General features: G+C 35.9%; 1 protein-coding gene across 1 annotated transcript in view; it reads right to left on the bottom strand.

Annotated features, from left to right (window-relative positions):
• The window catches only part of LOC134675633 (peroxidase-like), a 106,996-nt gene extending 96,305 nt beyond the window's left edge, over nt 1-10,691 (bottom strand). Inside the window, exon 1 of the mRNA XM_063533965.1 lies at nt 10,550-10,691. The gene's annotated coding sequence lies outside the window, so the exon portion shown is untranslated. The remainder of the gene's footprint in view (nt 1-10,549) is intronic.
• Nucleotides 10,692-19,985: the final 9,294 nt, after the last annotated feature.

The following is a 19,985-nucleotide window of genomic DNA, read 5'->3' as shown; positions in this document are numbered from 1 at the left end:
ATCAAACCTAAGATGGGACTTTGAAAGAGGATGGACACGTACTCGACCTAATCAATTCCTGAAACGCCTTACACAATAAATAGGTACCTACATGTTAAATCTGGGTTTACCCCAAACTACCCATTTGTCTCAATTTATTCCGACAAAGAGAGATCCCGTTACTAGTAAATTACCTATATATTTCGACCTTCGTCACGAAAAAGAATACCTTTTGGAACGAAAGAAATGTAATGACACGTAAAATTCAAGATATTCGACACAATACCGCGAGGGTAACGAAAAATTATATAAGCGGATCTCTCCAAATTGTACTCGTAACGTAAATGTGAAACGCTTTTGGAAGTTTATTTAAATATTACGCCCTCATGCTCTTATTAGAGTGGTCTTTACAAAGCCAAATAGGTTTTCTGCCAATGGGCCAGTTTTGTAGGTAGGTAAGTAAGTACTAGTAGGTACATACATGGTACATACTAAATAACTTGAAAGAATAAAGAAAGAAATAAAATAGGTACATTTATATCTAAAGATTAAATCGCTGATGATTATTTATTTGTATTTTAAACTTTAAACTGATATTACAATTATGATTATTATGATGAAAATAAGTCGTATTTTATTAAATAAACAGATAGATTGATTGAGTATTTGATCATGCAGCACACTCGTAAACAACAGACAGTGCAATTTAAATAAATGGATTTGATAACGCCACAACATACTACATACATATCGAAAAGAAGACATACAGACATAAAAAAATTGGACGCTAAAACAGGACCCCCACTCAGCATAAAAGATGACTCACGTTAGACCGGGCCGAACGGACCGTGGCCGGGCCCGAGCTTCCGACGCTTACTTCTCTATGACAGAAGACAGGTGATCACGTGATGCTTTCCATAGAAAATGAAGCGCCAGAAGCTCCGGCCAGGTAGGTAAGCACTAGCTACCTACTTATATGTACTATATTCAAGTAAGATCGCAAAGCAACGAACTGAAGATATTAAGTATTTGTAAGAATCGAATAAATAAGAATAAGCTAATACTTACATGAAAAAAGCAGTGGTGGCCGAGTGGATATGACGTCGGACTTTCAATCCGGAGGTCGCGGGTTCAAATCCTGGCTCGTACCAATGAGTTTTTCGGAACTTATGTACGAAATATCATTTGATATTTACCACTAGCTTTTCGGTGAAGGAAAACATCGTGAGGAAACCTGCATACATCTGCGAAAGAAATTCAAAGGTGTATGTGAAGTCCCCAATCCGCATTGGGCTAGCGTGGGGACTATAGCCCAAGCCCTCTCGCGCATGGGAGGAGGCCTGTGCTCAGCAGTGGGACGTATATAGGCTGAAATGATGATGATGAATACTTACATGAACAAGTACATACCGGCTGGGCCGAGCTAAACAGAATTTCAATAGAGTGAGAGAATTCCGAAACCTAACTCAGCTCAAGCAAGTAGACGTAGTAACACATATGTACCTACTATTTGTATACACGGTGTAACATGAGTAAACCGAATAATTTTAACCATGCATTTCAACTTGTTTTTTTTTTAATTAATAATATCTCTAAACTAGGCGAATTTCAAAAAGTTTATATGACGTTTTTGTCTCTAAATATGATCAGGCGGCGTAGCACGGTCGCGTTTTTATCCCTTGTCACCATGCCTGTCACGTTCTAACAAGTATGTGAGTGTGAAGGGGACGCGCATAGTGATAGTCGATAAAAATGGCACCGTGCTGCGCCCGCAGGAATACGCTGTTAAAATTATTCGGTTTACTCATGTTACACCGTGTATATATAGGTAGCTGAATATTACCATTACCTATATTCATTTCTTTATTTCACATACATATTACCATCACAAGTAATTATATGTATTTTCGATCATCTTTAACGCCACGCTAAAAGATAAAGACATCTTTCTTTAAGCTTCAATCGATCTTGAACTCTTTTCCCTCTTGTTTATAGGCAAGTATTTTCATCTCTAGTAAACAATGAATAAGATAATATAACAAAATGTAGTCATTTTTTATGCACGCTGATGAAATAATTCGAAACTTGTGACGCCCTTTACTTCAAGAAATATAACAGCGAGGTAATATCAGCCGCCGGTCGTAAATCACAAATAAAAATATCACGAAAATAAAGTCTTCCTCAAATGAATTTTCGCTGATAAATTGTATCATGTTTTATTCTTTTTAAGTTTTTAGAGAGAGGTAGGGATAGGACAGTATGCCCACGACATTGCAAAACGCAAAATGCTGTATAATTGCCGCGTAAAATGGCGATTGTCACTGCCAATGTCAATGATAACTTGATTGGCGGATTTGAACTTTCCAATAGCGACGGAATATGTGCGAGACAGTTACTCGATTCACCATTTGATCCGGCACTGCAATGCAACCGACTGCAATATAGCGCTGCAATGCATTCGCAAGTCGAATGTAGCGTTTAATAGCTCCGGTGACACTGACCGAATTTCAAATAGGTACCTAAGTACATTTGTTTTTGTCACAGCAGCTATTATTTTAATAGACAGCATAAAACTATTGCAGACACTTTCTCTCCTCGAGCAACTGAATGTCCTGTAATTACAGCAACTGACGCGAAACGTTACGTGACTATTTGAATTTTCAGCATGTAATTATGTACGGAGCAAAAATTCAATTAAGTATTTAATTTGATTTAAAAATCGATTGAGTCCGATCAGAAAGCCAAAAGCAATTTAGCAGCATTATCACCTGAATAAATATTATTTTTATTTTTGCAATTTTAGTACGGCTATAATAATGCAGCTGCAACATTATTATTGGTTACGTGTTGTGCAGTGCATTGCATTGTGCATATTAAAGAGAGTTTGTAAAATGATAAGAAGTAATTTAGACCGATTAGATTCGGTAAAACTCGCACTTATATTTAAAATATGTACAGTATGTCTCTTTTACAATTATTATCAGCTGTGCCTGTTTTTATTACAAGCTTTTACCAAAAAGAATAGATAGTATAGAGGGGTCCTGTCATAGTAAATTTTGTAGTCACAGTAAATTGACTGCCATCTATCGACACACGACTAAAACTCAAAATGAAAACGTATAAAATTATCAAAACAATGTATACATATGGATAAATGATTTTATTATTTTTATATCATTTTGATCCATGTTCATTCACTGATATCTGTGTTAAAATTGTTAAATATAAAACGGTGTCGTCACGCCATCTAGCCGAGAATAGGCTAAAGGTGTGTGCGGCATCTATCCGAGAATGACATTTTCTTGATTTCCGAGGCACGTTTTTTCCTTAGACTTTATTCATCTTATACGAAGTTACATACCTATGTCTTTGCTTTTACTTAATTTGCCCTGTTGGTATGTAGGTACCTATGTATGTTAATGTGGGTCGAATATGGGAAGCTAAATTAAACCCACGTCCCGATTGAGCTGAAATGTTGCATACCTACTTATGTAAATCGGATGATTTACTGTCATTACGTCATTAGGTACAAATGGAAAATCGTCCACTTGAAATGACCATTCTGAAGTCGGATCAAAAGTAATAGTGTCCAATTTGCATCTTGGCAAAATGTAATTGTGCTAAAAACATTTTTAACCATTGTAATCGTCGTAAATTAATTAAGCCAAAATGGAATTTTGTCCATTATAAATTATGAGCAAAATAAAATATATTCAGTACCTACCTATGACATATTAATGACTTGACATAAATGACACTAATATTTTATAGTAAAATAAAACTTTATTTTTGAAAATAGTCATTTCTTTTTAATAGTTCCTTGACTATGGCATTATAAACCTCTATAATCGTAAATGTACAAATTTTCAATTGGTCATGATTTTCAGTGTACGTAGTAAATACAAATGGACACATATTTTTCGACCTGTATCATATTTGACATTTTGACTATAGGACATAGTTAATTCTTTTTCGACATTATGCTGGATGGACAATTTTCCTAGTCGATGTATTTTATATTATCATTTCGCTACTTTGACGTATAAATTCTAAATGTTATAACTTATAACATTGGCACTGTTGATTAGATTAGATTAGATTAGATTTATTTATTTCACAACATATGATTACAGTACAAATTACATGTCAATTTATAGGAATCTATATTGTGATCGTCAGAAATAAATTAATAAATAACCCAAATATGTAAATATTGTAAATTAATTTGCAAGGACCGGAAAACCCCTCTTTACGCTTAATCCTATCAATTCGGTAACCCTATCATACGGTTACCTGATTGTAATGGTAAGCTTATTGAAACGGTAACCCTAACATTGTTAAGGGTTTTCAACAGGTTTTCATTCAGTTATGGTAACCTTTATTATCCGTTGCTTAATTGGTTTGCTACATTTTTAGTACATTATTGTCGAGGCTCGGAAGCTACTTGCGGGCTGAGGATTCGTTTTAAACGGACGACCTATAATTTTATTATTACAGGACCGGAAGTATTTATTTTATTTATTTTATATATTATATATGTTATTTATTGTATTTATTTTATTTCTTATTTTATTTATTTTATTTATAAATAAAATAATTAAAATAAATAATGTTAATAAATAAATAATTTAAATAAATTATTTTATTTATTTTATTTATTTTATTTATTTTATTTATTTTATTTGTTTTATTTGTTTTATTTGTTTTATTTGTTTTATTTGTTTTATTTGTTTTATTTGTTTTATTTGTTTTATTTGTTTTATTTGTTTTATTTGTTTTATTTATTTTATTTGTTTTATTTGTTTTATTTATTTTATATTTATTTTATTTATTTTATTTATTTTATTTATTTTATTTATTTTATTTATTTTATGTATTTTATTTATTTTATTTATTTTATTTATTTTATTTATTTTATTTATTTTATTTATTTTATTTATTTTATTTATTTTATTATTTTTATTTTTTTTATTTTTTTTTTATTTTTTTTATTTTGTTTTATTTTTATTTTATTACTTTATATATTTTATTTAAATTATTTATTTATTAACATTATTTATTTTAATTATTTTATTTATAATATAATAAGATTTAAAATAAGAACACACCACACGGGTAGGTATAAAGATAAGCAAAGGAACGGCAAAAAAACTTGTTTGTGCTGGAGGCTTCATAGATCGCCCATGCCAACCTCGGTTATTCAATAACAAGTTGAATTTAAGTGGGCGTAAAGATTGCAATCGTTTGAACTAGTCAAAAACCTTATAATGAGGTAACTGAATAGACTGGGTTTTTATTTCGGTTACCGGTAACAGAGGTTAACCGTATCTGATACGGTTACCGAATCAAAGTGTTACCTTATCATACGGTTACCGTTATGGTAGGGGTTTTTACAACCGCTTCTAAAATAACCCTATGACAAACCCCGGTTAAGGTAACCGGTTCCTGTCCCTGGTTATAAGGTGAAAAATGTGTCAACGTGTTAATGTTCTTGAGTGTACCTAATTGTCTATATATGTATATAGACAACCATATTGATTTCAATGGGTTTTCCTTAACGACGACGACAGTGTAACGTAACGGTAGAACAGATAATATTAAGCTATTTACAATGAGTTGTACAAACCCAGGCGTCTTTCACAACGCGTTTCCTACCCAGCCGTAACCGTGTCGAGGAAAAACGTGCGAGTGAAAAATAATAAGGCATTGTATTAGTACTTGTAACAGATAACCGCGATTGACATTGTCTCGGCTTGACAAGCCTTTGTAAGCGAATTACAACCGTGATAATCGCGTGCCCCGCTATGGAAACGCTACTGCCTGTATTAATTCGTAGCCATTTTAATTCGATTAGCTTCTCCAGAACTGTCCGATTGTAGTTTATTTAATTTGTCACGGTAAAATTTAATACGAAATGATTAAATTTATTTAAGTGCGTAAGAAATTTATATCAAACGCAATAACAATAAGTACCTACACTTTTATTATAGATTGATATGGATCATTGAAGCACTTAGGTGCATCTTGAAAATTTAAGTAGGTATTACAATAGATAACTTCCCACTTTTAGAAGTGCGAACATATCAATGATAATATCCACTTCAATTTGTACTTACGAATCATACTATCAAGATATTAATTCTACGAGGTTTTCAAGGCTATTAAGGTATTAAAATAAGACACAGTCATCTCCTGCTGCTAGATCATTCAAGTGCTTCAGAAGTTGGATCTACGAATTATACGAATCATTACTCTGTAGAAGGTAAAGAGGCGTTACTAACACTTGCAATTGCAATTCGATAGGTAGGTCCTTCCGTCATTTAATTATAAGTGTTTTAAGATATTAGGAATTATATTGTTGTCCACTAAATCAAAGTTTTAAAGCCATAAACACACCTTGATAAATCTATAATGTGGCATTTTTGAATAGCTGTGAAATTAATCTTTGTCAAAATATTTCAAGCTTGTCGAAAATTCCCTGTATAGATGTAAGGTAAACGTACTGGTGCTCGCCGCATTCCCAGTACATGTCATCTTGAAACTTAAGTCATTGTCAATAGAGGTGACAGCAAGGTGTCACCTATTGGGCATTAGCATGTCGAGCTGTAGTACGTTTACTTTAGTGCACATTTTAATTATTTTCCATCGGTTTTTCTCGAAAACGTATAAACGTGTCTTGCTATTTCAGTCAGTCTTAGTACAAAAAGCAGTGAGGTTGACTGAGGTAGCACGACAAATACGCACGTTTCTGAAAAAATACGAAGAAAATAATTATGCATCTGTGACATGACTTAAGTACATTATAACTATTATAAGTACTAGTTATTATTTGTTATTATGAAGCAAACTACGTCAAACATATGTTTTATTTTTTAACTTTAACAAAGGAGTACGGTGCAAAAGTGTGCCATATATTGGGATGTTATAAAGAGGTCAGTAAAGGTTTTAGCATGGAAAATTTCTCATTTGCTATTCATTAACCGAATAAAGGTTGTGTTAATAAAACAATAACAGGTTGAACATAATAAATGGTTTGGCAATTTCTGGTTAATTGCATTTCAATGTCAACTATGTATAAGTGTATCAAAAGCAAAGACACAAACGATATATTCATAGACAGAGGTAACAAACAGACGGTATTTTATTACTTTTTTAATATAGGTAATAATATTTCAACAATTATTCTTCATGCCAAGAAAACTAAGTTTAGACTCATTTATTACTGTTTTTTTATGCTATGCTAGGCAATATATTGAAAATTTCATTGAACTTTATTAACTGATGAAAATGTGGGCGGTGTGGTATCTCGTGTGGCACGAAACTATATCTTAGAAATACCTACGTGCGGACACGCTAGTAGGTATATGAATGAACGTTACGTATGTTCCGCCGATGTAGTGTGGACGCATCGAGTCGCGCGCGTGGAGCGTATCCATTCAAGATTTTTTTTTCACAGCCTATCCAATTATAGATTGCTTGGAAGAGATCGCTCTTTGGCAATTCATATAGACTGTTCCTATTATTGGCAACAACATTAGTTAACAATGCCTCAGGGGCCCTATTTTAGATTTAAGCTAGTTATTAATTTCGTTTAGTTGTATCACTGTATATATATTGTATGTAAATAAATGATTTAAAGAACATTAGTTATTTATTGGGGTTTTTTTTCCCTGCAGCATAGGCAGCAATTTGTATGCAGCATAAAGGTTTGTACGGCTAGGACTACAAGGCTGCACGAGGTGGCATATATTTATGTGTAAGTTGAGCCTCTGGAAAGAGAGACCTAATTAACAATTGAGTAAAATGTGCTTTCTTCGCTTCCAGTAACAGTTTTATATAATATTCACTTTATCACAACCTCATTTAAATGAATGTGCCATAATACACACACACACACACACACACACAGAGACACACACACACAATGTGTGCGTGTGTTTATACCACAATATACTCGTATAATTAAGTACCTAATTAAAGAAAAAACTATTTTTGGTGCAAATATTTGAGCAAAGTAGGCACATTTTACGGTCATAACTTATATCGTAACATGCAAGCAGCGGTATGGTAACTATGGTGAGAAAAATGCGACTTACGCCACGGCAGACAAATCTGTATCGTACTTAGCATGAGAGCCTAAGGCTGCTCAAATGGGTACACTGCCGACTACTCATATAAGACCACTTTCAATCTTAAAAGAGGGCCTACGTACAGTCAACTTTAAAAATATGGGTGTAGCCAGCTTATTCAAAAATATGGGTGTAGCCAGCTTATTCAAAAATATGGGTGTAGCCAGCTTATTCAAAAATATGACCCATAGTTCTTAATTCGCTGACATAAGAGCTATGGGACATTTTTTTTGGATAATTTGTGGACCCATATTTTTTACAGACTGTACCTAGTTACTTACGCGCTTGTTTGGTAAGAATCTAACAATCCTTATTAATACGAGCAATATACCTAATCTATATAACAAGATAGGTATTTGATATAATGTTTTGACGTAAGAAGACATGTAAGATGTTACGAGAATAATGAACGGCAAAAAGGTATTTTTATTTGATGAATTTATCTTGGTCGAATATATCATCATGACTGAAATATGATTATCGTGACATATAGAGAAAAGTTACGTTACCGTCAAACTGGGGAAAAATAGACTGATGTATAAAATGACACAAAACCTAGTAGGCAATTTGATTAAGTAAATACCTATACTGGCAAAACCGTTGACTAGTCATACGTTGGTTAATTCAATGTCAACTCACCCGCAGGAAGAACGCGTGCACAGAGGTACCGTAAAAATGGTTTGTGTCTATCACACTTTCTTATAAAAAGTGCTTTAAAACTGGTCATTTTATTGGGCTGTAAAACAGTGTGTGTCACGACTTTTGTATCCCATTATCCTCAATGTGTACAGCCGTCCAGTCCACCCAACCTAACTTTTTCGCGGACCGTTTAACATTCATATTTCCCCAGTATGACTTGCCTTCACGAAAATCAAATCCATTTAGTAAAGGTGTGTTCACTTTGGGGTAAACCGAGTCGGTGTCTAGTTACCTTAATTTATTCCAAGTTTAATAGGTAAGTAGTTACTTTGATATTCTTGATAAATATTTCTGACGCAAGAACAAAACAATTTTCAAACTTGCTAACTTGGGTTAAGTTAGGAGGCCGTTTTAAAATTGTTTTGTTCTAGTTCCTTTTAGCACAAAAGTTGCGATTACGTGCAAATCTGTTCTTTTAAACTACGGTTGAAGTTGTTTGGGTTTTTTTAGAATATGACAATATTTGAATAAAAAATATATACATATAGACTTTTTTTCAATTGACATATCAAATTTATTGAAACATTGAGCAAATAAATATAAATATTGTATTTTTCAATTTAGGTTTCCTAAAGGTACATATTACATTTTTTATAACGTCAAAACAGTCCCAATATGTATAATTGTGACGTTCCACGGCAAAAGGCACCTTATGCCGGCTGGCGCTTACGTCGCATAGCGCCGCAAGAATATTGGAGGGGCGTTAATAATAGCGTAAGCGCCAACCGCCATAAGGTACCTTTACTCCTGGGACGTCACAATTAGCAGTCTTACTTCGAAAATCTCACCAAAACGTTGGAGTGTCTAAGCTTACCCCACTACATTGTCTAACTTGGGACAGATACTTAAAAAATAAAATAAAATAACTTATTTACATTTATGTTGGCATTATACGTAAAAAACAAACTATATTGCTTGTCATTCAATCGGTTTTTTAATGCTATAATTGATACTTTTTTTGCACGTAAACTTGTAAAATCCGTCTATTTTTTCCCCGTTTGACGGTAACTTCTGAGAAGCATTTTATAACGTATTAATTATTGATTAGGGCAAGCATGAATCAGAATCAGAATCAGAAATTTATTTGTAATGTCTTTTGAAATATTAACAGAGATTTTAATTTTTCAGATTCATTTTACTAAAAATAATATACGAAACAACAGCTAGTGCGCCCAGCAATCATGACGTTATTTGCCTAACGCTCAGATCACATTATATCATAATCTTGTCAAAGCGGTGTAAACCAACATATTCACAAAGTTTCGGTCGTCTGTTTAGGGTCCACAGCTGAAAGTTATAATTTATAGTGACACAAACTTAGTTTGCTAGAAAACTTTATAATCTGATCTATTGCTGATTTATTCTTCGTCAAACTCATTAAATACCTAATAAGCTAATAATACCTAATCCATAAGCTTTCAAGCACTTAAACTGGAAAATATTGTTAAAGATATTTGAAAAAGTTTTAGTAATAAACAAATTGTAATTAAATAGGTAGGTAGCCGATAAATATCTACATGACCAAACCCATAATGTAAACAAGTTGACTAGTTTTCTTTTTACATGTTTTATCATCTTAAAAGTAGCAAAATCCATAGTCCTACTCTAAAATAAAAACATCGTTTTCAAAATATTATAATTTTTTTTATAATTAAGTATGGGTGTCTAATTAAATGATAGCATCTCAATGGGGACCCTAAATATGTTTATTTAGTTCCGTAGTACTTAATCCAATCACTTACCTAGAACTAATAACTGAAATCGAAGCACCACCACTTTCGTCACACCAGAACTGCCTAAATAGGTTTTTAGGTACCTACTGTACTGTAAATAGTATAAGCTTTTCGCGGGTGCCACGGCCGACGCGGCTTGCTGGGGACTAAGCCGTGCGCTCGCGCAAGCTACACCTTTATACAGCGGCAGCGGGGATGAAGCCGATACTCATATTTATAATTTAATAATTTAAGTCATGTGACTAGTCCAAATACTAGTTGACAGTTGAGGTGAGGTCATGTAGGCTGTAGTCCTGGTCAAGAGAAAGTATTTTGGCCACAACACTTTAATAGTGACATAATATCAGTAATTAATGAAGTACAGCCTAAAACGAAGAAATTGATTAGTAATTTATTTATTTTTGAAGTTTACTCCTGCAGAATCGATTTTCGTAGGTATTTAAGTCCGAGGTAAGAAAATTTATGGGGAGTAAAATCAAACGTTATTTCCCATAAAAACGGCGAATAACGAAAATTGATTTTTCATTGCCTCTCTATCGCTCTTGCATTTTGCATGATAGAGAGGCAAATAGACGAGCAACCGAACGTGGAGGTGGCGGTAGATCCCCTATAGAGACTAATACGTAGTACGACTCAATAGTAATTAGTACCTATAACTAAGTGATATGGTTTCTTAAAACAAATAAAATATATTCAAAGTTTACATCGTTAGGTATTTTACGTTGATGCCTAAAGCCACGCTCATGAGGTTTCCTATTGCTGGGTCATTCTCAGAGAGCGCGATTTTCGGGCGTCGGGCATAATCAATTAATCATCTATACCTAATTTAGACGTAGTCATATTTTTGTGGAGGTAGTATTAGTTTCATTCTATCTCAGCTCAGTTTCAGTTGGTTTTTGGGCGATAAAATTGGTAAGAACCAGTAATAAAATAATTTTTAAGAAAAAAAAACCGACTTCTATGGGGCCCGGTGAAAGATTATGGTAGATGGTGCACTATGTAGAAAAGGAGGTAAAAACAGTACTTTCTAGTAGCATTTCGTTTCCGTAAGGGTCGTAGTTCTAGCCTAACCTAACCCACTTCTCTGATAGCAGTTCGGTTCTGTGAGGATCGCAGTTCGAGCCTAATCAAACCCACTTTTCTAGTAGCATTTCGTTTCTGTAAGGCTCGCAGTTCTAACCAAACCTAACCCACTTTTGTTCGGTTCTGTGAGGATCGCAGTTCAAACCTAACCTAACCCACTTAACGGCGCATGCGGTGCGGTGTACGGGGGTTTGAGCGGGAGGGGTTTGGCATCATCATACTTTATACCTACATTTTATGGTAGGTAATCATAGCGGTTTATTTAGTTTAGGTATCATAGGGGTTTTCCGGGTCAAGGTCCGGGTCTCTGAGTCCGAGTCCGGGTCCGAGTCCCGGTCCGAGTCCGGGTCCGGGTCCGAGTCCGGGTCCGGGTCCGGGTCCGAGTCCGGGTCCGAGTCCGGGTCCGGGTCCGAGTCCGGGTCCGAGTCCGAGTCCGAGTCCAGGTCCAGGTCTGGGTCCGAACCGGATCCGGGTACGAGTCCAAGTCAAAATCGAAATTCGAAATCACCAAACGTGTACTATGCGTCGTTGAAGAGTTCTGTTCTGATCATGATCAGCAGTTCCACTTCATCAAATGCGACAGTTTTTAATGTAAATGCTTGATTTTATGATGAAAACACAGAAAATTCTATACGTATGTCTTTAAGATTTGAGGAGTTCCCTCGATTCCTTATGGATCCCATCATCAGAACTCGAGCTTGTCAGAAATGTGGCTTAAAACCTAAACTTGCTTAACAAACATAAGTAAGAGGACAAATCGCCAAACGTGAACTATGCGTCGTTGAAGAGTTCCGTTCTGATCATCATCAGCAGTTCCACTTCATCAAATGCGACAGTTTCTAATGAAAATGCTTGATTTTCTGATGAAAATATAAAAATCTCTATACGCATGCCTTTAAAATTTGAGGAGTTCCCTCGATTTCTCGTGGATCCTATCATGAGCACTCAAGCTTGACAAAAATGTGGCTTAAAAACTTAACTTGCTTAACAAACGTAACGAAGAGGACAAATCGCCAAAGGTGAACTATGCGACGTTGAAGAGTTCCGTTCTGATCATCATCAGCAGTTCCACTTCATCAAATGTCACGTTTTTGAATGTATATGCTTGATTTGTTGATAAAAACACAAAAATCACTATATGTATGCCTTTAAGATTTGAGGAGTTCCCTCGATTCCTCATGGATCCCATCATCAGAACTGGATTTTGACAAAAACGGGACCAATCTGTATGCATATACATACAATCAAAAAAAGAATTTTCAAAATCGGTCCAATAATGACGGAGATATGGAGTAACAAACATAAAAAATAAAAAAAATAAAAATAAATAATTTTTATGAAAAAAAAACCGACTTCCATGGGGGCCGGTGAAAGATTATTGTAGATGGTACACTACGTAGAAAAGGAGGTAAAATCACCCACTTTTCTACTAGCATTTCGCTTCTGTAATGGCTCCTCTACAGGATGGGCCAACGCCGGCCACTCCAAGGGACGCAGCCATGCGGTAGAATGAGATAGCAATATCACTTGCTCCCTCTAACGCATAAATGCGTCCCTTGGAGTGGCCGGCGTTGGCCCATCGTGTAGAGGAGCCATAAGGGTCGTAGTTCTAGCCTAACCTAACCCACTTCTCAGATAGCAGTTCGGTTCTGTGAGGATCGCAGTTCAAACCTAACCTAACCCACTTAATGGCGCATGCGGTGCGGTGTACGGGGGTTTAAGCGGGAAGGGCTAGTAAGATTGGCATCATCATACTTTATACCTACATTTTAAGATAGGTAATCATAGTGATTTATTTAGTTAAGGTATCATAGTGGTTTTCCGGGTCAAGATCCGGGTCCGAGTCCGGGTCCGAGTCCGGGTCCGAGTCCGGGATCGAGTCCGGGTCTGAGTCCGGGTCCGAGTCCTGGTCCGTGTCCGGGTCCGAGACCGGGTCCGAGTCCGGATCCGAGTCCGGGTCCGAGTCCGGGTTCAAATCCGGATCCGACTCTAGGTCCGGGTCCGGGTCCGGGTCCGAACCGGATCCGGGTATGAGCCCGAGTCCGGGTCCCAGTCCAAGTCAAAACCGAAATTCGTAATCACCAAACGTGTACCATGCGTCGTTGAAGAGTTCTGTTCTGGTCATCATCAGCAGTTCCACTTCATCAAATGCGACAGTTTTTAATGTAAATGCTTGCTTTTAATCTATACGTATGCCATTAATATTTGAGGAGTTCCCTCGATTCCTTATGGATCCCAACATCAGAACTCGAGCTTGACAAAAATGTGGCTTAAAAACTTAACTTGCTTAACGAACACAACGAAGAGGAAAAATCGCCAAACGTAAACTATGCGTCGTTAAAGAGTTCTGTTCTGATCATCATCAGCAGTTCCACTTCATCAAATGCGACAGTTTTCAATGAAAATGCTTGATTTTCTAATGTAAATACAAAAATCTTTATACGCATGCCTTTAATATTTGAGGAGTTCCCTCGATTCCTTATGGATCCCATCATCAGAACTCGAGCTTGACAAAAATGTGGCTTAAAAACTTAACTTGTTTAACAAACATAACGAAAAGGAAAAATCGACAAACGTGAACTATGCGTCGTTGAAGAGTTCTGTTCTGATCATCATCAGCAGTTCCACTTCATCAAATGCAACAGTTTTTAATGAAAATGCTTGATTTTCTGATGTAAATGCAAAAATCTCTATACGCATGCCTTTAAGATTTGAGGAGTTCCCTTGATTCCTCATGGATCCCATCATCAGAACTCGAGCTTGACAAAAATGTGGCTTAAAAACTTAACTTGCTTAACAAACGTAACGAAGAGGACAAATCGCCAACCGTGAACTATGCGTCGTTGAAGAGTTCCGTTCTGATCATCATCAGCAGTTCCACTTCATCAAATGTCACTTTTTTGGATGTATATGCTTGATTTGTTGATAAAAACCCAAAAATCACTATATGTATGCCTTTAAGATTTGAGGAGTTCCCTCGATTCCTCATGGATCCCATCATCAGAACTGGGTTTTGATAAAAACGGGACCAATCTGTATGCATATACATTCAATCAAAAAAAGAATTTTCTAAATCGGTCTTGTAATGACGGAGATATGGAGTAACAAACATAAAAAAAAATTTAAAAAAAATAAAAATAAAAAAAAAACATACAACCGAATTGATAACCTCCTTCTTTGAGATTTGGAAGTCGGTTAAAAAAAACATACAACCGAATTGATAACCTCCTCCTTTGGGATTTGGAAGTCGGTTAAAAAATTGATACCAGTTTTTATAATGCTCCGTCAAGTGTACTGACTCCAAAATTAGGAACATAATCATTTATTAGGGTAACGACAGGTCGTCTGATGATTTCAACTTATGAAGATAGAGTCCTTTATTATTGGCGTCGGTTAATTAATTTATACTGTTGTTTCAATTTTTGAAATAAGAACGATAGAAATTGGGAATTGAGTGGTATTGACCACTCGTTTTCAATTCTATTAGTAGAATTTAAATGCTATTGAAGATATTATTGAACGAAATACACGAAAACGAGCAGTCGAAATCCAAAAATCGACCCCCTGATTGAAATTATTAATAACTATTACAATGGGCATAGAATTCTTTTCTTTAAATGAGATACTGAATTGGGAATGCATAAGAAAAAAAAACCGGGCAAGTGCGAGTCGGACTCGCGCACGAAGGGTTCCGTACCAAAAAGCAAAAAAAAAAACAAATAAAAGCAAAAAAAAACGGTCACCCATCCAAGTACTGACCACGCCCGACGTTGCTTAACTTTGGTCAAAAATCACGTTTGTTGTATGGGAGCCCCATTTAAATATTTATTTTATTCTGTTTTTAGTATTTGTTGTTATAGCGGCAACAGAAATACATCATCTGTGAAAATTTCAACTGTCTAGCTATCACGGTTCGTGAGATACAGCCTGGTGACAGACGGACGGACGGACGGACAGCGAAGTCTTAGTAATAGGGTCCCGTTTTACCCTTTGGGTACGGAACCCTAATTAAGTAATGCGAAAAATAAGTTAGGTCAAATTTTACAGTTTTCAGTTTGAAATTAAGTAAAATGTATTAGACGGTATAAAATCATTTGTAATAAAGTTTTGTAGCGACACTTAAGAAGTAGATATTCTGCGTATAGCTTTTTCAGGCAAAATTGTTTGTCATCAAATTATTGACATTTTACTGAGGTACTGATGGAGCATTCCACGGGCTGTCCCGTACAAACGCATTTTATTTGCTGTGTTGCGACTTTCTTCTCGGCATTTAAAGCAGGCGATTATTTTTCTATGCATATTTTTGACCATTTGTCATAGAAAAGGAAACTCTTATACCTTTAAATCTTCAGAAACTTCGCGTTTGAACGGGACAACGGTAGACAATTTCATGGAATGCTCCTGATATTGACTCAGTTATGCACTTAACTCTCTATAGGTACTGTAATTTATATTTCCCATTATTTGTTCGACCGAAAAGAATAAACTGTAAGAAGGTATGAAGGTATTGATATCAGAATGGATTACTTTTTAATTGTAATTTCTTATTGTCTCTAGTATTTGTGCAGCAGGCCTTAATACGTATAATGATTAATGATAAATGAAAAAAACAAACTACGTCAAAAAACAGCTGGAAATTGCTGTAAAAAACAATATTAAATTAATTTGTAAATGTCTTATAAACGTAAAATACTCAGCAAAACAACATGAGTCATCTGCAAATTTGTTGCAAGCAGGTCCATCCGAATTGCTGGCTGCAAATAACACAAATGAGTTTTTTGTTAACATATAGGCAAAAACCTGGCCGAAGAAGTCCAGAGCGAATCGTCGTCACCACCTTCAATAATACTATCCGAAACAAACAAATCATCCAAATCATTTGTGTTATTAAATACGGATGAAGCTGAGGTTGAAAGAATCATCATGAGCTTAAAAGATGATTCTGCGGTTGGTTGGGATGGCATTTCGAACAAAATAATAAAGACCTTCAGACACATCCTGGTGCCACCGCTAACACACACACATATTTCAAAAGTGCATCTTTGAAAGAATATTTCCGAAATATCTGAAAAAAAACCGTATACTTACGCCTTACCAACACTTTAATTATTATAGCTACATATTAATTATTTCAAGCTACAGACGACTTTTGAAACCATGTATAACAACGTATTTTAGGTATAAAGTCTGAGCGGAAAGAGAAGAGTCGTAGAATATATGGGCTCCTCTCTTTCCGCACAGACTCTATCCGAAATCTAATTATTTTCCGTACTCTGGGAATTAAAATAGAAATATTTGGATTCTCTGGCGTCGTTCCATTTAGCCGCCACGTCTCTGAGAGCCGCCGGGGCAGCGGCAGCGACTGAAACCCTAAAGCGCCGCAAATATGCTGGTCTTACAAACAACACATATTTGCGGTAGAGATCCTGGGACCGTGGAGTCGTAACGCTCATAATCTTTTTCAGGGCCCCCTATACATATACCAATAGGGAACGTCTATTGGCAGAGCACTGGGCTAGCGATCCAGTAGTCGTGGGTTCAAGTCCTACCCAAGACAGTGAATTTTTCCACTTTTGATTTGTTTGATACAAAATTAGTTGAGTAAATGGAGGTTATAAGCATAGGTACTAAAATAGCGAGGCAAAATAGAACGTCTATGTCAATGTTTATCGTTTTGTTATTGTAATTGGAAGGAACGCTTGAAGTTTGTAATTTCGTTGTCCCTGCTTTTGAGCTCCTGTTATAAACAAGAATATTTTTAAGGTAAGACTATGACATACTTCCTTAAGTGTCTAACTGTACTCGAGTTCAGTTTACATACATAACAGATTATACTAGTAACTAGTAGGTGTCTACGCTCATTAATAATTTTAATTACCTACCTTATCATATCGTTTAATAGCATCGACATGGATAGTTATTTAATATAATGGATAGGCACACTTAAGTTCCGTATTCGCCATAAATGTCTGGTTTGTAGTTACCTTAGTGGCCCTGTCACTGTCACTAAATTTTTTCAAGCATTAGTGATTTATTAGGTAAAGGTCTCCTGATACAGGTACTTTATACCTAATAGGGGGACTCGACCACTATGTATTTACCAACAGGTTGAAATGAAACAAATAATTATCTTATCTTATCTCTAAAAAGGCTTACAATAAAATTAGTTGTCATTATGTAGGTAGCTTAAATACCTACCAAGTTTTAATTACATTACACATAATAGCGCCGTAGATAAATACGCATAGGTACGGTTATTTATAATGTCCCCAGGGATGTAATTAGAATAGTTACCTGCTACTGTTTATATAGTTATCTCTAGGGATCGAATCGAATATACATAACTACCTACTGAAGTAACTCAAATAAGTGATATTGAGACTATAAGTACCCACGCTACGTTGTGACCATCTTACTACGGAAATGTGCATTTGAATATTAATCTTTACTTTTTTACATGAGAATAAGCACAGAATAAGTAATAGTATTATCATACAGAACGGACACGCACCGCCCCGCCTCGACTCGGATTACCTCCGCCCCGCGACTGAGTTCTGACGGACTCCTGACGTACGCTCAGGGGGCCGATTTTTGAAATTCGACCACTCGATTTCGTGTATTTCGTTAAATGATATCTCCACTACTAGGCGCTTAAATTCTACTAATAAAATTGAAAGCGAGTGGTCAATACCACTAGATTCCAAATTTCGATCGCTCGTATTTCAAAAATTAGCATTTCGTTGTTTTCCACCGATTTTCGAGTGACGAAATCGAGCGGTCGAACTTCAAAAATCGGCCCCCAGGGGGCCGATTTTTGAAATTCGACCACTCGATTTCGTGTATTTCGTTCAATAATATCTCCACTACTAGGCATTTAAATTCTACTAATAGAATTGAAAACGAGTAGTCAATACCACTAGATTCCCAATTTCTATTGCTCGTATTTCAAAAATTTGCATTTCGCCTTTTTCCACCGATTTTCGAGTGACGAAATCGAACGATCGAAATTCAAAAATCGGCCCCCTGTTCGGCTAGCGACGCCGCGACGCGATGACGCAACGTTCAAAATGCCGGTGTATTGTGCGATGTACGGGTAGTACACCTACTTATTGTAGAAATGAATAATAATATAGTTTTCCAAAGAGACGAAATATGTATCAGTAAATAAGGCTATACTTTTGCGTAAAAATAATAATATCATATGAATTAAAACCCGTTCGTTGAATTTGTGAATGTTAAGCCAACATTTAATATTTAAAGTACCTAAGGTAACTAGACCTTCTACACAGATATTTCTCGTAAATGTTTTATTTTTAGTTTAACACTCTTTTCACAAAAAAGAACTTGTTGGTCGCGGGACATTCGCGTTTGATTTTTAATTTAATTTTAAGAATTTTAGGAATAATTTACATAATTATTTCTTAAAATGGTATATAAAATAATCAATAGGCATCAACAATAAGGTACATTTAATAATGGCGTGTTGAAAGTCCAAGTACGTGCAGGACTATAAACTGACAAAGCCAATTCAACAATTGGAGCGAAATAAAACATAAACCTATATTTTGTTAAATATAAACCTATATTTTGTTTTTTTACGTATTTCGGTCGAATTATGCAACGCAGCGGGCCGCTCATCGTGTCCTTCGGCCGGCCTCGGCAAACCTCGGCTTCGCCTTCCCCGCGCGCCGCACGAGTCAGCCCTTAGCCACTTACTCACACAATGACGCGTGTACAGACGTGCCGTGCACACATATAAACGCAAATGATTTTCGATGTATGGCGTGTCCGCCCTGTGGAATAAGGTAAGTATACGAGTACCTTTACAATTGACTGAGTTTTACTTATTAAATATATTATGTGTTCGTGTAACGGTTGGTGCAAGAATCACACACAAAAAAATAAGGTAAGTATACGAGTACCTATACAATTGACTGAGTTTTACTTATTAAATATATTATGTGTTCGTGTAAGGGTTGGTGCAAGAATCACACACAAAAAAATAACGCGTATTTATATACACGTCATATACGTAAGGTCAATTGTAAAAAGTCGGAATTTTGTAAAATACCTTATTAAGATAACATCACGTATATAATAATATCATGCATTTTTTTGAGCGCGGGATTTGAATCTTTGTATTTGGGGATATTATTAGAATACAATAAAGGATGACTCACGCTAGACCGGGCCGTGGCCGGGCCGGAGCTTCGTTTTCTATGGAGAGCATCACGTGATCACCGGGGCTCGGGCGTGGCACGCTGCGGGCCCGGCCCGGTCACGTCCCGGAGCCTCCTGACAGCCCGGAGACTCAATTTTCTCTTCGGGTGGTATTCTACTAGTTTAAGATCGTTGTCCAATA

Source organism: Cydia fagiglandana, chromosome 2 (assembly GCF_963556715.1).
Source record: "Cydia fagiglandana chromosome 2, ilCydFagi1.1, whole genome shotgun sequence".
In the NCBI taxonomy this organism is placed as follows: Eukaryota; Metazoa; Arthropoda; class Insecta; order Lepidoptera; family Tortricidae; genus Cydia; species Cydia fagiglandana.
Note: the sequence above shows the minus strand (reverse complement) of the source record. Positions and strands in the feature narration are given on the sequence as shown.